The sequence below is a fragment of the Calidris pugnax genome, unplaced genomic scaffold (genome assembly GCF_001431845.1).
Source record: "Calidris pugnax isolate Ruff unplaced genomic scaffold, ASM143184v1 scaffold1, whole genome shotgun sequence".
NCBI classification, from domain to species: Eukaryota; Metazoa; Chordata; class Aves; order Charadriiformes; family Scolopacidae; genus Calidris; species Calidris pugnax.
Window position 1 is genome coordinate 3508244 of NW_015090800.1, and position 16423 is coordinate 3524666.

At 42.6% G+C, this 16423-nt stretch overlaps 1 protein-coding gene across 5 annotated transcripts in view; it reads right to left on the minus strand.

The window, feature by feature from the left end:
• Nucleotides 1-16061, minus strand: part of CALD1 (caldesmon 1) — a 202730-nt gene extending 186669 nt beyond the window's left edge. For 2 of the 5 annotated variants that reach the window (XM_014937451.1, XM_014937452.1), the window contains exon 1: nucleotides 15834-16061. The gene's annotated coding sequence lies outside the window, so the exon portion shown is untranslated. The remainder of the gene's footprint in view (nucleotides 1-15833) is intronic. The other 3 variants (XM_014937454.1, XM_014937456.1, XM_014937457.1) reach the window with 3 other exon arrangements.
• Between the last annotated feature and the right edge of the window lie 362 nt (nucleotides 16062-16423).

The window sequence follows — 16423 nt, forward strand, 5'->3', positions numbered from 1 at the left end:
CAGCTATAAGAAACAGGTATCTTAATGTTAAACGTGGCCAGCTGTGATACATTTGCTAAAGTAATTACATCTATTTTTACAGATTACATGTGCTTAGGTTTCACTTACTGATGTACTAGAAAATCAGAGGTTTCAATTTTGCAGATAAAGTTCAGCACTGTTATAATCAAAGACAGCATCCAGTGCTTAAAGCTGCTAACCATACGCACATTTTAAAAAATGCAGTACTCTAGCTAGCATGGACTACAGGCTCTACGTTTCTTATCTGCTAAGTACCTTATATTCCTTTCTCTCCTCGTCACATTAAGAAAGCTATGATAATTAGATAGCAATTACCCTAAAGGTCTAAATCTTTGGGTTCCTTTAAATGAAGCTTTTTTCAACCCACATAATTCTGAGTCGACATCTGAGGTTCCTAAGAAAATCTGGTACTTCTAGCAATAAAGCAGTGACTGAAATGCTTTGATGGCAAAACAGCATTCAAAATTAGATTTCAAGTCCTGTTCCCCTCAGTCACCGGTGGCGTTAGGCACTGTAGAGCCACCGACCACATTCAGATGGGTGCAAGTCAAAGCCAGGCACATGTTTCTTTGGGTGGGTTGCATCAGCTATAAGTAGGAGAAATGCTAACACAGAATTGAACAGGCATTGATGAAAACCCCCACAACAGCCAAAGAACTGCTCCTTTTTATTTTAGGAGAGTAACGCCCAATCCAAACTATGACAAACTTAATCGTTCCTAAAAGCACTGTACTGGGGAAATTCAGATTTTATTGTGCATGTGTCATGGGATACCCCAATATTGGAATGATTGCTTCCAAAAACTATTGGAAATACCACACCACAGAGTATAAATGAAGAGTACGTACCAATTCTGATGTGCAACCCCTCTAGCAAGTTTTTTCACTGTTTGTACGGATTATCCCTAATAATGTACTGGAGATTTTCAGAACAGAAATTTTTCTCAAGTAAACTCTTTCTTTAGTACTCTAGTGAACACAATAGCTTGTTTTAATCTTGAGGGCAAGGGGAAACAGTTGCTCTTTTTGCATCACTTCCAGAGATGTATTCTGTCGTATCACAAGTAGTTAGAACCAAAATAAGCTTCAACAGAGGTAAACCTGGCCTGAAATTGCTCAGATTTCAAATGCGATAAGCAGTGAAACACTAAAGCATGATTGCCCCAAAACTACTGAAATAAATTGTCCAGAAGCTTTATATTGCTGTGATATTATTTAATAAGTAATATCTGATCAATAAAGCTGAAGTGAAGCAAAACACATTCAAAATAAAGCAATCAGGTAGAAGAGGAAGGAACTTGATATAGTGTTGTGATTCGGCTTCAGACAAACCAGCATGTTTGAAACTTGACATCCTTTTAGTACTGCTGGCACACTCAAAAGTTTTGAATCAACACCCCTGACTTGTTAGGAAGAAATTTGCTAAGAGCACAGCTGCCTCCCCAAAAGAGTTTCTAGGGATCACTGCATTGAAAAGGTGAATGTTGAGCAGTGATTTAAATCTTTAAATTTAGTGCAATGTTCTAATTCAAGATCTAATCCTTTTGAGTTGCAGCATACCATCTTACTTCTATTTACAGTCTCCTCCACCCCTTTGCCCCCACAAAAACCCAAACAATCAACAAACCAACAAAACCCTTCCTGATATTACCTAAAGAGCTTCTTTCAGCTTGACAAAGCTTCATATTTGCATTGGAAATCTGCACTTAACATTGGACAACGCAGTCAGATTTTTTGCATCATGCGTATTATAGGTCACGTTAGAAGAGCATGCAATGGACTGGAACAAGATTCAGCTGATGCTATCCATATAAACATTGTAAACCACTAATTGCATTTCTTTTTAATGAAGAAAAAAATGTATAAACAATTTCCATCACAAAAATCAGTGATTTCAGCTGGCTGTAATTCTGCAACTGCCTCTCTTCATCAAGCAGCCAAGCTGGATAGCCACTACCTTCTTTATGAATACTGAATAGGGGCATTATGTCCTTACAGAAAATGCATATGGGTAAGGAGGACAGGTCTTCTTTTATGCACACAACAAGAACACCAACACAAGTGAAGTGTGTTTGTTTTCTACCACTCATGTAAATGTCAAGATGTAATTTATATTGATGATATAAATAAGACATTCCGTCTCTCGTCAAAATGGCCCTTCAGTTAAAGCCAGTTGCACCTGTATAAATGCAAAGTCATATGTGGTAGGTACATAAAGCTTTTTTATTATTATTTTCTGGCATTTCAGAGATAAATTTATGCTCGTTGTGCAGCAGGCAGCACCAAAGCTGTATAAGAAACTCAGCTATTTCCATGTATCCTCCTATCCTTCTCTCTCCTAGACATGTTTCAGCATAAAATTAAAGTTGTTCATTTCTGACAAACACATTTCAACTAATGCAACACTTTTAGACATGGCAAAAATGAATGCATCATCATCTGAGCTTCTGCTGTCTCTCCATCCCACAGCTTTCATAGCTGCACTGAAGTTTGCCAATGAATTTAGCACCACCTCTGCTTTCTGAAACCAGCACGACAGATGCACTGCCTACAGAGTCTATTGCCCATTTGCTGAGAAAACATCCAGGAAATTATATAAAAAAAGAATTTTTTAGAATCAGTCTGATACAGTAAGTGCAATACAAATACAAGTCCATGGATGTAGACCATCTTAGTATTCCCAGCAGCAGCAAGTAACCAGCAGTAAAAATCTGGTTCAGCATCTGTTAATCCGTACTTTTACTGATCAAAACCAAAATTGATTGAGGGTGGCCAGGCTACTTTAAACATAACACCATAACTCTCCACAATAAACTTATACTTAACTAAGTGGCAAAGAGGAAATTCAGCATCTGTTAAAAGGTATCACACATCATAACATCCAAGTCACTAGACAACATCTATTTAGGCCCTGCTCACATAGGAGAATGTTCAGCAGATGCCCAAGTTATTGAATATGGGCAGGAAGAGGGAATCCCCTAACACTTCTAAATGTGTTTAAAATGCTCTTAAATTCTAATCATTCTTCACAGACAGAAATTCCCCTGCTTACTTATCTCTTCCTTTGCCATCAATATGGTAGTCCCAGGAGCTACGTGAAATAAAGGGTAATTAAATAATAGGCCTATGAATATTATGCCCTGGGATAACAGCATAATTTAGACCTGCGTATCTTGCTGTAGGAGACAGAAGTTCTGGTCTCTGTCCCTATATAGAATCATTGAGGTTGGAAGAGACCCTTGGGATCATCGAGTCCAACCATCTACCCTACTCTACAAAGTCCTCCCCTACACCATATCCCTCAGTACCTTTTTCACTGACTTTCCACACAACCTCAGTCATTTTTATCTCAGTGAAGGGACCTACAATGTGCACAATATTATTTGGCATATACAGTTTGGATTGAATTTGGGAAGCTCTGTTCAGCTAAAGACAGCATTAAAATAGGAATGGAGGGTAGGGAGGTGGGTTCAGGGCAGAAGCATGTGGGAAATAAGTAGGAGAAAACTTTTCTGTGCTGCATTTAAACAAGAGCTGTCCCATCAAAGTTTGTCTCTCAGCAAGCATTTAAGTTGCTTAGGAGGAAGATCCAGAGAGGACTAAAAAATCTCATCACAAATCCTCTGGGCAATAAGGCCTCTATTTCATGCTTACTACTGTGAATCGACAAAGCACTGCAGCCAGCAGAAGTCGTTTTGGTCTGATGGCAGAACAGCATCCTACATGAACCAAGTTGGTGATCTCAGACCAGTTCTGTAAGAATACATTTCTACATGCCCACTGGGAATAATTAGCAGTTGTACGAACCGCAGGGACGCTAGCTTCTGCTGCACTTTTTCTGTGGACAATGTAATTAGCTTTGGCTCACATAGTGAACACTGAGAACCCTATAATAGATTGAGAAGAGACTCTTATCCCCACTCCATAAAAGCTTCCTTTTAAACAACCAGATAGGGCCATTTAAAACATTCCCCATACTTTACTGCCTTCCCCGCCTTGACTTTGGCCTACAGCTCAACCTTAATTACCACCATTCTGCTTTCCTTCAAGACCTCAAGTAAAGTAAAAATTAAAGTTAACACTACACAACTCTGTAGTCTTAAAATGTTTTCCCTCCGTCAGTGGGAGTGCACAGCACCACACTGCAAAACCACATTACAATGAACCTTCACTCCACGCACCTGTAAACATCCCCATTTCAAAGACTGAGCAAAGCAAAAAGCATCTGAAACTGGTGTTTAAACTCATGGGAAATCCTGCTAAAATCAGGGGAGCTGTGTTAAACTCTAACCCTAAAACACAACATATCAAAGCTCACGCTGAAGAGGCTGCAGACTCTGGTTCCAGACGTGCCTGATGATGACCTAAACACAAGAAGCAAGAAACCAAGACGACAAAACCTCTCTCCCCAGCTTTTCTTCACTCTTATTCATCACCTGCCATGTCTTCAACTGTGTGTCCTCATACACAGAGCAACGGCAAAGCCCATCTCACAGCTGTTGGCTGTTGCTGTAGCACCCAAGTATCCTGCTTGTAAAGGAACACCTCTGCTGGACTTCAAGAAGTTTTAAAGCTCTTCTCCCTCTTTGAGACCAAAGCTACACTTCTAATAGAGCTCAGGCGCCTCCCTACAGTTTGGCAAGATTCAGCTAAACTGAAGGCTGCTTGAAGGAGGATGCAATATTGCACAATTCTGAAGAGGGGTTTGACTCCAGAAATACATGGTTCTTATTTCACTGCTTGCTTTGATAGTTTCAAGGCAGAACATCTGCACATGTGGTGCTTTTGTCTGAGCTGGCTTCACAATAGTCATCGCAACCTCTCTTTTAATTTGATATGGTTGAAATTAAGAAGTAAAAAGTCTGAAGCTCCCTGCAGAACAGTCTTACTCTGTCGTATTTCTGAACCGTCTCACCAAGGAAACATCAGAAATCCAACAAGAAAGAAATTATTAGGTCCTTTCTCAGAAAAATGACATGCCTCTCTAGCCCTCCCTGCACATTACCCCTACAGTTCATTTTGGATTTACACAGGTGCTATTCAAAGCAGAATCTGGCCCTTTCTCCCAGGTGGCCTGACAGATTTACTACAACATGCAGATATGCCCATATATTTTATATGTATGTAAAGCACATTCCCCAAACTAAAACCCTCTCCTAGAGCGTCTCCCTAGGTCTCTGTCTGATTTTAGCCTCATTTACTCCCTTGCAAATGAAAAGCAGTTCCATTGAAGTCAGTGAGGTAACACTTGTATTAAACTAGCGTGAGATCATGTCAGAGCCATGGTCCATAATAAAACCAGCTGCCGTTAACTCTTCTACAAGTTTCCATTCATTAGGGGTTTTTTTGCTTGAATTCACATGAGCAATATCCATGGGCCAAGAAACACATTTTAGAATGATAGCTATTTCCCCCTGCTAAAAACTAGAAAGTGCAGCAAACTATCCCAATCCTCACTGAAAAACTGCAGCTTATTGTATTTTGTTAATAAACAGAGGTGTTTATGGACAAAACACGTGTGAATATACTTCAGGGAATCATCCTGCACTGCCTAGAGGCAAGGGACAAGATGACCTAATATGTCTTTCCCAGGTTTTCGTTTTTAGTTTTGTGTTTGCTTTGGGGGAAGTGGGGGGTGTTTGGTGTTGGTTTTGGTTTTTTTTTTTTTAATGCCTATAGCTTCTGGTATTTAATTCTAAATCGAGAAAAACCTGGAATGTAAAGATTTAAATTCAGCCTCAGTGACCTGTAAGCACTGAACCAAGATCGATGAAGCTGGTTCTATGCCTGCTAATGCCAACAGCCTTTCCATCAGTGCCTTTCCATTGCCTTGAAGGGTCACAGGAGAGACAGAAATAACCTACTCAGATTATAATGTGTTTTCCAGTTCATCACACCAGTCTGCAGGCTTTCAGGACTGTATAACTCTATTTGTCATATAAGTCAGATTCATGGTCTGTCACCACTTCAATCTGTTCATTTATAATGAAACATATTTCCTACATATACTGTAAATTCCTTTCATTTTTTACCAAGATGAACTGATCTTTATCACATACTCTGACACAGAAGGCAATCACACCATTACACTCTCCCTTTTTGCTAATATTAATTTTGGTATATATTGACTCCAAGAGTTCACATCTACTACAGAAGATAGTGAACAGAAAAAGAAAAAAATAACAATCATGTCTATTTTGGAAAAGCTATTAGGTTGTTAGGGCAGGTGGCCCAGGAACCACACACTACTTTTTTGGTTTGATAGGTGAAGCAATAAACATCTTTACTGACCATCTAAGTCCTTTGTTAGACAATGGACTGCACCTCTAAGACAGTTCACTAACAGGACCAAAGGGAAGGGTGTTGTTCTAAAAAAGATTAATGCAAATCAAAAAACCTATCTTCTAAAATGGTGACCTTGACAGCCTTCACTGAAGGACCCCAACAAACTAAGGGGAGGGAAACTCCCATTCATGGCCAGCGCAGAACAGCAGACTTGAACAAGAACAACTTCTGCCAAGCTTCCCTCCAGGTAGCCAGAACGAGATTGCACAAACACCAAGCTTGGCCAAAAATCACTTAAAGGAAGGGAGAGCCAGGGAAAAATGTCTCCCTAGCATGCATCATTTATACTTTCCTCTTTTAAGAGGAAAAATTAAAACAAAGAAATCTCACATATTCCATTTGGACTCAGGAAGACTGAAGATGGTAAAAATAAAATCAGTAATTTTTTCAACCATGCAATAATACTTTTTGCATCCAATGTGCTTATTATTCAAGGACTTCATCCAGAGGCTCCAGATGCCATTTAAGAAGCTGATATACTGCAAGGTTTTTCATAATACAAATTCTGGATGGAGAAATAAGACGCAGATTAGATATATAGAGTTATTTTGGTCTCCAGTTTGTCTTTCCCCGATCATTCCAAGAGCTGGAAAAGAATCATTCACATGTGTTACTGTTGCATCACCCAGCTATCACAATCCAACACAGCTTCTTTTGCAAACATTAGGGTTCCTCATGGCCACCAGTCTTAGCACAACTTCATGGTAACGGTCAAATGACATCTCCTCAGAAGAACTGCTGCCCAGGGATGAAAAGCAGCAACATCTCAAAGGAGGCCTAATTTACATCCTCCCTCTCTTTGACTTGAATGATCTTGACCTTTCAGATGCAGTTAAGCAATCCAGTTTCACCTTTAGCAAAATAATAATTAAAAAAGCCAAACCCACTTCTTTGCATTGAAGAGAGGTATTGGACATAAAGCACTATCAAACGCACAAGTCAGTTTTCTTTAACACTAGGAACAGAAATAGGACCACATCTCAAAAACAATTCTCTGCTACTGAGAAGCAAAACCACTTGAAGGCTGCCAGTCAATAGCTACCCTAACCTGCCATGGTAAATTTGTTATCACCCTATGCCAGATCACCTGCAAGAAACTCTGCTTTCTTCACATGGACAAAAAATTCATATTACCAGTTACATTTTTTGAAAATCGTAGAGGCACACAGATGTGTCTGAACATAGGAGCTGAGCCACACCTCTGCTGTCACACAGCTGTGGTCCTTCCTGGGAGGCACAACAACATTTTGGAGGAGCAGGAGTCCAGCTTCAAATCCAGCCAACCTGTCCTGTGGCCGACTACAACATCCATTTAACCTGTGTCAGCTTACGTGGCCTCAGAACACGAGTTAATGGGTGGTGTGCAATGATGCATATCGTCTGGGAGATCAGACTGATCAATGGGCCCTTCTGGCCACAGAGATGTGGGGTTTCATCATAATTGCATAGGGGTAGGATCCCAGACATAATCTCTAGATCTATTAATATGACACAAACATCATATTTCTAATGTACTCAATGTAACACAAACAAACAATAAAAACTCCTGAAAATCTCCAGCAAGCAGAGGACCTTATGTATCTCCATTGCTACAGTCACTTAACTGTCTCCTTATGAAATAAAATGCAACTAGACCAACTACTTCATTGCCATGATTTTGATTGCAGGGAGAGTACTGATCCCTAAACAAAATAAACTGAAAAGCAAGAATGTAAACACAAGTGTGCTCCAATGACTTTGTCCCTTAATGTTCTCTGTGTAGGGTTTCACTGCAGAAACTGATGGGGTGCAAAAAAAAGATCCCTGAAGGGTGTGTGGAGCACTGGGGACCCCTTCTGCACCTCCCATCCAAAGCACACTGCTCCCTTCCTTCCCCAAAACTCATCCCTAATCATACACACACCCACATTTGCTATTTGCTTCGCTCCTGTGGTCCCATCACTGTGTCTGAAATACTGGCATTTAAACATTGCTTTTGTTAAAGTTAGTGCTTTATACCTGGGTGAGAATCAGATTTTTGTCAGCTAAGCCCAGCCTTTAGTCACATAAATCCACAATAGATGCAGCGAAGACAGAGGAGCTACTTTTATATGGACCGGTAGAGGAAATGTCTTTTTCTTGTTTGGGTTGTATAGGGGGAAGGGGAGGAAATAGGCTGGTGTGTCTGGTTTTATGGGGGGAGGGTTAAGTGGCAAACCAAACTGCAGTTTACAGGGATCTAAATAAAGGAACAAAAGAAAAAAATAGTTGCAGAGCTTTTAATAACACGCAGCGGAGAAAATTGCAAACAAACTGCAAGCAAAAGTTGCTGCTTTTCCTTTTTATTGTGACAAGGCACTGCTCCTTGATTGCATACTGTGTCCAGTGAATAAGCCATTTACTATTGTGGTTGGAGTGAATGAAGCTCAGACCTTTCCCATATATGGCAGGGCCTTTTAATCACCAGGGAGCAAACGAGCAGTGGAATTTTACTGGCTTTCTGGTTTTGCAGTGCCCTCTCTTGTATGAAATATCATTTCCCAGCGAATGCTTGTTACTGGGATTTTGACCCAATTTCCTGCTGCCGTCGTCCTTTAGGGGATGTGTAGAAAGCCAAACAAAAAGGGCAGGCTTCTGATAGCAAGCAGCCCACTGTGAATTCTCAGTAACCCAAGGAAATCAAACAGATCTCCACTAAGATAACTGAGATCAGACCAAATGATTTTTATTTTTTTTTAACTAACAATACGGTTTACATCACCGTACAGTTGCTGAAAGCAAGATCAGATTCAGGCCAACTGATGCCCCGGTTTAAAACTTCTCCCTCATTTACACCAATGCAGCAGAAAACAGACAATTGGTGTTTAAGTTACTGGGAATAGCGGTAGGGAAATTCTCAGCTGGCCTGCTTTTGTCAGTGCAATATACATTAGCCGCAGAAATGCTTGGCTCAGTATCATCTGGATTGCCTAAACACTCTTATTCGTATTTACAGCAATTAAAATGCTGCACTTCAGTCTTTATAATCCAAGTTTTGTTTGAAGTGGCAAAGCAACAGCTGTGGCTTATCAGACATCTGAATGAAACCCCTCATTTTCATAGCAGGGGTGGGGCTCTGTGTATGGGGCTAAGCTGTTCCCAAAGCCATAAAACAAAGCAAACTCTCTCCTCTCTGAGGACCCAGGGGTGCAGAACTCCAAAGCCCCCCATGAAGGATGCTGACTAGAGGCATCCTACAGCACCAACAGGTTAAGCTACGTGGGTAAATGAGACCTGACCAAACTCCTCCCCGGATCTCAGAGATAAACCAACCCGTTCCCATTTCTACACGTTGCAGCCAAACTCTAGGAATTTCTTTTCCAAACCTACGAGCTTTAACTAGGCCGGAGAAAAGCCAAATTCTCCCTTGGCTCAATGGCTTCTGAAGCTGCTGAGAGAAAGCAGGTTATCACTAGGTCATTAGGAAGATGCAGACAGAAAGTCCTTAGCCTTTGCTCCATCTGCAGCTGATACCAGAAGACTGAGCAGAAATTGTACTTGGAACAAGTGCTGGTATGAGGAGGTGATGATCTGGGCTATTAAACAAGCACTGCTAGGTTCTCTAAAAAGGTAAGGAATTAAAAATGTCCTGCCTTTGCTTCTGGGATGAGAGAGAGATTTTACTGGGGTGAATGCTGTGGCTAAAAAAAAAAAAACATAAAAAAAATTGGGAAGGGAGGAGGACCATTTCACCATTAGGGAGCTCACTGTCAAAGAAAAGAATGAAGTGGGAAAAGGGTAGTAACATGCCCTGTGGCAGTCACAGAAAGACAACGGGAACATCAAAGCCTTGCAAATAAGAAACAAACAAGAGCCTGATCACAGACTCCTTCACTTGAGCAGAGCTGCCTTTGATGATGACTGGAATCCAACTGGCACGAGTCTGCAGGACCGAACCTTGACTTCTGAGGGAGCACAATGATCACTGCTCCTGCACTCACTCCGCAAGGGTTCATCCAGCCTCACACAGCTTCTCCCTAGCCGGAGCCAGCTGCTTTGGAGAAAGACATAAAACAAGCTGCCAACAAATCTCAGGACCTTTGTTTACAGAGCTGTCATAGGTTCAGGCTCCCTTCGCAATTTGATGAATCATGAATGCTAGTTCTTCCTCACTCCAAGTTATTTAACTTTTTAAAAGCGCACGCAGCAATTTCCATACCCCTTAGATCTCCACATCCTTGAAGGAAGAATGGGAGGGTCAGAGCAAGTGGAGAGGGCTGTGTGTGCACACACATGCACGTATACGTGTGCACATTGCACTACGTGCAATGCAATTTTCTTCCTGCATTTAGCAACATCCCCCTTTTCATATTTGTTGGCCTACAGTTACTTTTCTAAATAGATCCAAAACCAGAGCATTTACAGCAAAACTTTATCTCCACAAATCTATTTATAACCCTTCTATGAGCTAAATTCCAAAGATTTTTTTTTTTGCCATTTAAGGACATAAACCAGAAAACGTGCAAACGGGTGGGTTCCACTTTGTTTCACACCCTCCACAGCAAGTCCCAAGGGAAATGCTCTTTATTTGTATTCTGTACACAAGAGGGTGTGGAAACATGTAATGTTGTTTCCATTGCCTGCAATCTTTCCCTAATATTTTCCCCACTGCAGCCTGGCCCGGCCCCAGGACTTACAATTTCAAGTGCTCCCATCAACATGAAACTGGACAAGCAGATAAGGTTCAGCAGCTTGCTCAGTAGTTTCTCTTCCAAGCTTATGACACTATGGCGGGTCTGTAAGTAAAAAGCTGTCATCCTGTGTTTTTTGATATATGCACAACAGCTTCACAGGAAGGCTCTGCCTCAGATGCAGCAAGCCCAGTTAAATCCACAAGCACCCATGATGTTCCCTCCACATAAGCTCAGTGTCACTATGGAGCCTGCTCCATCTTCCACCACATTCATTGGGCTTCAGTGGTTTTAAGCCCACAATCTAGAAAAAGTTAATTTCTAGTAGAGTATGTATCTGTGTGAACAAATAAAAAAAAAAAGCGTATCGTCTTGCTGGCAAATAGTCAAAAGTAAGGTTTTAGCCAGTGCTTAAACTTGGCATTTTGGCATTACAAATTCTTTATAAACAATAATGATTTAAGCCCCAGCAGCCCCATGGGCTAAATACAGAAAGGCATGGATTATCCTTTACTTGAAGATACAGAAACAGACACGCAGCCATTAAGTGACTCACCAGGTATTTATGACCACAGGAAAAAATTCAAAGGAGAAATTACTCCAGTGGCTTCAGATACGGCTGCTTCTTTCCATTCTCTCTTCCCCCTGCTTCCTCAGTTATTTGCTCTCACCCAGCAGGACACTTCTTCCTGGCTTCAACCCAAAGACCCATAAACTATAGGCAGGATCTTCTGATCAGGAGGTGGCCCTATGCTTCATGGACTGAATTTTTCCCTCTCAAGGGGCAGGGAGCAGGAAAGAGGCATCAGTTAGCACTGGTGGTTCCTGACCATAGGTGGAGGAGGTGGTACCTCAGCTCATAGCCCACCCACCTCACCTCTGGGGAGCCCAGCAGACCTGGGCACCGCTGTAGCTGGATGCACAGCAGCTGCTGCAAGACATAAGCAGAAGCCAGGAGGTTTGCAAGTGAGAAAGTCCAGAAGGCTGCATTCCTCCCAGGGGCAGCCAGTGGTGCTCGGGGGAGAGGGACATGGTGGGGACCATGCTGCTAATGCCGGTATCTGCTTGGCAGCCAGGCTGCCTGCCCTGCACCCTTTATCAGCACTAAACAGAGCTCCAAAGGGGGAAAAAAAAAAAAACCCACACATGAAAAGAAGCACTTTCTAATGCAGGATGTAAACCTTAACAGCTAACATACCAGGGCTAGAGACTAAGTAACGGTGTTACATGCCCTGACCTTCTTGGTTAATCAAATCTGTTTCAAGAAAAGTAGGAGCAAGCTCCCCCAGGGGTGGGAGGGATCCCAAATTACAATGTACTGAGCGTCCTTCCCCGCTGGGCCAGCTGAACTGTACAAAAGCATCAGGAAAAGCAAAAAAGAAATTGTTACATAGTTCAACCGTCCTATGACCTCCGTGTTTCATCCAGGAAAGGTCAGATCTAATCTGATCTTCAGATGCCTTTGAGTCAAATTTCAGCCTCAGCCAAATCCTCGACAGACGGTTTGGAGGCACGCTACAGCTTCCCAGCAAACACCAGCACCAACAGAGTAAGTACCAGCATGTAGGTTGGTGCCTTGCTCCCCGTACAGATGCCCCCAAAGCCCATTCTCACCAGGTCATGGGGGTTTTAAACCACCCAGGGTCTATGAACAAACCCAGCAAACCAGCCCCTGCACACGCACATTTCTCAAGGTGAGAGCTCTAGTAAGGAAGAGGCTTTTTTGTTACAAAGCTGCCAGGGGGGGTAGTTACTAAGAAGAGACAATTTTTAAAGAATGAAAGCTTGCTTTGAAGATAGACTCCCACTCTTTGCAGTCGCAGGCCTGGCCGCCTCAGGCTTTGTACACCTGGAGCCCAATCCTGCAGACTCCCCATAAAGCTCCTCTCAAAGACAAGGAAAGGTTCACAGGACTGAGCTTCCCATTCTGCCCCGTTACCTTTTTTGGTGCTTTCTGCACTAGCCGGTAGAGTCCAGACAAGCTCTGCAGATGGACAGCTAATGCTGCCCTCTTGGCTCTCTCTTTCTTAGGCATATATGGTTTCCTGTCCCTCTTTGCTCACACACACGGCGATCAAACATCACCAAGTTGTACCCTTGGTGGTACAGGAGGGGTTAACAGCTCCACCGGATCTTTCATACAAATGAAAACTCAGGCAGCCAGCAGAATAGGTCTCATGTAAGCAACTAGTGAGAAAACAGAGTATTTTAAAACAGTCCCAGGGCATTCAAATCTTATTTGTCCCGCAGGAAGGAAGTCCTGCAGGCCCTTAATTTTCTGCAGTGAAAAAAGCACCCCTGTAGGCTGGGCCACTCCAGCCACCCACAGGGAAGGGTGAAAGGAGGAGAACTTCTAGCCAGGGTCTTGGTAGATCCTCCCTGGCATCTTTCTCTTCAATGACAGAAATTATGTCCCAGAAGGCAGCCAGCAAAAAAGCCTTGCTTTCCTTTTCTAGTCCACTTGGAACCAGTAGTGCCGAGCCCTAACCCCATGTGGGTCCGGACAGATGCTGACCAGCATTGCCTCCACGCCACACATGGCCCCATGAAGGAGACTTCCACAATCTTCCCATCTTAATGCACTTCAACTTTCTCTCGAATGCCAGCCAGAAGACCTTACAGCCCCCCCTTTCCTGTCAGATCTCCTAGCTTTCAGTGTCACTGTTGTATTGTGTATCAGTGTGGGACAAGAAGTAAAAGCACAAGGGAGGCTACCCCTTTCTCAGGCTGCTTCATGTCAGAATAATGCTGAGAGCATAGGAAGCAGCAATTGTGGAAAATCCCTTATTCTCCTAATACATGCTTACATCACTCACTGTCAAAGCACATTCAGAGTACACAGGACTCCCCTTGCGTCAGGTCCTGCATCCGCTAATGACAGTATTGATTTCACCAAGACTAATCCTGTGAATGACGGCTGGGGAATTGATCCTCTTGTCATTGACATGCTGCAACAAAGAGGAGTTTTCAGGAAATACAAGTTATTTCAATTTGGCATCTTGTTCAGAGAGGCATCTTATCCGGTGGTTCTTCTCTGCCCTCCTGGTTTAGGTATTACATTAAGGCGTGCAGGCTTCACTGACTAAGATACCTGCCTATCAGAAAGCCTCCCAAAGAAAGGCAAACCTGTACTTTCTTCAAATATGTTGGGAATAGGTCAGATTCACTTTACCTTAGAGGTAATTTAATTAAGCAATCGGACCACTTACTTCCTTAAAGCACTGCTACATTTGCAATTTATGTTAGAACAGTCCCTTTAATTGGTTTTGGTGTATGTTGGTTTAGGATCTTATTTTGTCTGTCAATGGCAGGAGAAAAAGGTATGAAATTTGTCTGCAGATGCATATGCTCACAGAGAACCCACTGCTACTTTTAATGAGACAGAGAAAGAATGGAGGTAGGGACCCAGGGTTCTTTGGTTGCAAATCATACAAGCACAATCATTCACAGTATGGTATCTAAAATAGACAAATTATAATAAATACATGGTTCTCACAAAAGAAACACTCTCCCTCCTTATTTTCTTTGAACTGCTGCCAAGGAGGGAATGTGTTCTTTTCACAAATTATTGTCCTGCATGCCTTTTAGCAAGAGAAGCCTTCTCAGCTACACGAAATTGCATACAAACTGCATACTCTGAAAATAAACACTCCTCTGAAAATAAATATTCCCTGAAAAGTCATTTTAAAACAGTTATCTTGCCCGCTCATCCAAATAATATATGATATATGAGAAAATTCATTTCTATTGCTGCAGGTCTGGCCAGAGGTTAGTAGTTTGGTCAACGCCTGCTGCTCCCAAGTACCCATCTGCAGCAAACTCCATCCCTCCCTTCGTGTTCCCAGCTCTTTCTCTGAGAAATCCCCTGCTACGCCGAATATCTTGCTATCAGCAGCCAGCCTCGCACAAAGCCTTCAAACTGCCCCAGCATGTCAAAAGGAGCTGGGAAGGAGAGTCCCGGCAGCGCTCCCACTGACACACACACACACACACACACACACACAGAGAGACCCAGACTTTTAAGAGCTGCGGTCCCACCCCAGCGCATTTTTTCTCTCCCCCTTTTAACAGGAAAGACAACTTTCACAAGAAACATTCTGGCAAGCAGGCTGCTGCGCACGTTGAAGGCTGGAGACAAAAAAAAACGGATGCCGTTCTATTGTCAACAATACTCCTAGGAAAGGCTGCCATGATGGACATCTGCTCCAGCGAGGATCAGATCACTTACATTAACCAGAGCTTTACTGTATCTGTATCACTTACGCCGGGAGACTGCCTTTACAATCAGGCTGCCCTGAAAAAGCTCAGGGATTAGGTTGCAAAAATTAAAAGCAGTTCGCCAGCCATTACCACACTGAAAATGTTTACATTGAAATTCCTTTTTTAAAAAAAAAATAAATAAATATTATTTTTTTTAAAAAAGGAAAACTAAAGAAAAACAGATAGGTTATTTCTCCACTAACAAACCCGCTGCAGGAACTCACATGGAGTGGGACCGGCACAGATCCTGGCTCTCACCCCCCAACACCTCTGCATTAGGGTCTGCTGGGGTGGACAAGCATGCACCCCCCTCCACCCTCCCCGCACAGATATCTCCCTTAGTTCACAGCAAACATCTGGAAAGAAACGGGGAGGGGGGGGAGAGGAGGGGGGGGGACACACGACACACGAAGAGAGGAGGGGAGGAAAAAGAGTATCCGACACTTTTGCACTATTTCCACGGCTCGTTAGGTTTCGCATGCTGCTTAATCTCTAGCCGTAATGCAAACGCAGTCAGAGCAGCTCATTCCCAAACAAATAACGTATCTGAAGCCCTTACCTCTGCGGCTGAAAAAAGTTTTCAACTAGTAGGAAGGAAATGAATAACTGGCTGCTTGGGCAGGAGCACAGAGCAAGAAAGGCACACCAGCAGCCTCACACACAGCTCTATTCAATAAAACTACAGCTTTTCCTTGGCCCCTCCCAAAAGTCAATGCTAAGTGAATACATATCCCTTATGTTTACAATTGGCAGGCAGCGGTATGCATTGTCCTCAATTTATTCTAATAGGCAGCCAATGACTACGCACAAGCCAAGGTGGGTTCAGCCTGCCTGCAGAGATGCCTGTCATTCCCTAGGCATGCTCAGGAAGCCACTCATCAGAAAACCAAGACCTAAAAAGCTCCGAAAATTCGTGCAAGCTGCCAAAACTGTCTTGCTACATGCCCTTTTTTGGTTATCCTTAGCAGGGCCTCTGAAAGTAAATCCTCTGTCAGGAACAATCATAAGAAATGTTAATCTTGGAGAAAGAGGCTGTCTTGTTGAACACAAATGGAGCTTAAAAAAGGAAATACACTGAATGGAAAGGGACACAGTAAACATATTTACTTTTTGCACCAGTCGAAAAAAAAAATCAAATAAATAATTTCA